The following is a 3,149-nucleotide window of genomic DNA, read 5'->3' on the forward strand; positions in this document are numbered from 1 at the left end:
TTAAGCACTTACTATGTGCCAAGCACTGTTCTAAGCGCTGGGGTAGATAGAGGGTAATCAGGTTATCCCACGTGGGGCTCACGGTCTTAATCCCCATTTTACAGGATGTAAAATGGGGATTACATCCTGTTGCCAATTTGTTGCCAATTTGTACTTCCCAAGCGCTTAGTACAGTGCTCTGCACATAGTAAGCGCTCAATAAATACGATTCATGATTTTACAGATGAGGTAACAGGCACAGAGAAGTTAAGTGACTTGCCCAAAGTCACCCAGCTGCCAAGTGACGGAGTGGGATTAGAACCCACAACCTGTGACTCTTTCCACTAAGCCTCACTGCTTTGCCACTTAATAATAATAACGATGGTATTTGTTAAGCGCTTACTATGTGCAAAGCACTGTTCTAAGCGCTGGGGAGGTGATCAGGTTGTCCCACGGGGGGGCTCACAGTTTTTAATCCCCATTTTTCAGATGAGGCAACTGAGGCCCAGAGAAGTGAAGTGACTTGCCCAAAGTCACCCAGCTGACAGTTGGCGGAGTCGGGATTCGAACCCATGACCTCTGACTCCAAAGCCCGGGCTCTTTCCACTGAGCCATGCTGCTCAGTGTGAGCACGCGGCTCAGAAGTGAGCCGACTCTTCTTGTCGGAGAGGCCTGTTTTTCACAGCTTTTTGGTGAACCCATCTCCTGGCTGCTCCTGAATGGAAACAGACCCTTTTAGATAAATTTATTTTTCTTAAATTTTCATCACCGAGCCTCCCTCCACAGCGGCGGTGGCTCCCACTGACTTTCTTGGTCTGAGTTCTGCGCCAGAATTTACGTGGACCCAGGAGGGGAATAATAATAATAATAATAATAATAATAATAATAATAATAATAATAATAATAATAGCATTTGTTAAGCACTTACTATGTGCAAAGCACTGTTCTAATCAATCAATCAATAGTATTTATTGAGCACTTACTGTGTGCAGAGCACTGGACTAAGCGCTTGGGAAGTCCAAGTTAGCAACATATAGAGACGGTCCCTACCCAACGGTGGGCTCACAGTCTAAAAGGGGGAGACAGAGAACAAAACCAAACATACTGACAAAATAAAATAAATAGAATAGATATGTACAAGTAAAATAAATAAATACAGTAATAAATATGTACAAATGTATATACATATGTACAATGTTCTAAGCGCTGGGGGGGATACAACGTGATCAAGCTGTCCCATGTGGGGCTCACAGTCTTAATCCCCATTTTTACAGATGAGGGAACTGAGGCTCAGAGAAGTGAAGTGACTTGCCCAAGGTCACACAGCTGACTTGTGGTGGAGGCGGGATTCGAACCCACGACCTTTGACTCCAAAGCCCGGGCTCTTTCCACTGAGCCATGCTGCTTCTCTAATGCTCCATAGACTTTTTGGGACTTTTTGACTCTTGCTGTCTTAAGCTGTCTTGGGGCAGATTGAGCCATCACCCCCAGTTTTGATGGGGATCCTGGAGTCCATTACTCTTGGACTCAATAATAGGTCTAAGACCTAAAAATAATAACAAATATGATATTAAGCGCTTACTCTGTGCTGTCGAAGGAAAAGTCTCTGAGAAAAGCCTGACTCAGATGCCTTCAGAATCCGGGCACAATGATAAAACAGGAGACTGAAAATGCCCTGCCCCTGAGGTAATAATAATAATAATAATAATGGCATTTATTAAGCACTTACTATGTGCAAAGCACTGTTCTAAGCACGGGGGAGGTTACAAGGTGATCAGGTTGTCCCACGTGGGGCTCACAGTTTTAATCCCCATTTTACAGATGAGGTAACTGAGGCACAGAGAAGTTACGTGACCCGCCCGAAGTCACACAGTTGGCAAATGGCAGAGCCAGGATTTGAACCCTGTCTGTCTCCCCCTTCTAGACTGTGAGCCCGCTGTTGGGTAGGGACCGGCTCTAGATGTTGCCAACTTGGACTTCCCAAGCGCTTAGTCCAGTGCTCTGCACACAGTAAGCACTCAATAAATACGATTGAATGAATGAATGAATGCTTGGCCAATAGTAAGCGCTTAACAAATGCCAACATTATTATAATGATGGCATTTATTAAGCGCTTACTATGTGCAAAGTACTGTTTTAAGTGCAGGGGAGGATACAAGGTGATCAGGTTTTCCCACAAGGGGCTCACAGTCTTAATCCCCATTATACAGATGAGGGAACTGAGGCCCAGACAAGTGAAGTGACTTGCACAGTCACACAGCTGACAATTGGCAGAGTCGGGATTTGAACCCATGACCTTTGACTCCAAAGCCCGGGCTCTTTCCACTGAGCCACGTTGCTTCTCTGGTAATAATACCATAATAATAATAATACCATAATAATGTTGGTAGTAATACCAACATTATTATTTACCAGAGAAGCAGCGTGGCTCAGTGGAAAGAGCCCGAGCTTGGGAATCAGAGGTCATGGGTTCTAATCCCAACTCCGCCACCTGTCAGCTGTGTGACTTTGGGCATGTCACTTAACTTCTCGGTGCCTCAGTTATCTGTAAAATGGGGATTAAGACTGTGAGCCCCCCGAGGGGACAACCTGATCACCTTGTAACCTCCCCAGCGCTTAGAACAGTGCTTGACACATAGTAAGCGCTTAATAAATCCTATTATTATTATCATTCTCTGCGCCTCAGTTACCTCATCTGTAAAATGGGGATTAAGACTGTGAGCCCCCCGGGGGGACAACCTGATCACCTTGTAACCTCCCCAGCACTTAGAACAGTGCTTGACACATAGTAAGCACTTAACAAATACCATTATTATTATTATTATTATTCTCTGTGTCTCAGTTCCCTCATCTGTAAAATGGGGATTAAGACTGTGAGCCCCCCGGGGGACAACCTGATCACCTTGTAACCTTCCCAGCGCTTAGAACAGTGCTTGGCACATAGTAAGCGCTTAATAAATCCCATTATTATTATTATTATTATTATTCCCTGCACCTCAGTTACCTCATCTGTAAAATGTGTGAGCCCCCCGGGGGGCAACCTGATCACCTTGTAACCTCCCCAGCGCTTAGAACAGTGCTTGGCGCATAGTAAGTGCTTTTTAAATACCATCATTATTATTATTATAGCATTATTAGGGAGTAGTTGTTGACAGGCAGAGTTTCTTCTG

Source organism: Tachyglossus aculeatus, chromosome 22 (assembly GCF_015852505.1).
Source record: "Tachyglossus aculeatus isolate mTacAcu1 chromosome 22, mTacAcu1.pri, whole genome shotgun sequence".
NCBI classification, from domain to species: Eukaryota; Metazoa; Chordata; class Mammalia; order Monotremata; family Tachyglossidae; genus Tachyglossus; species Tachyglossus aculeatus.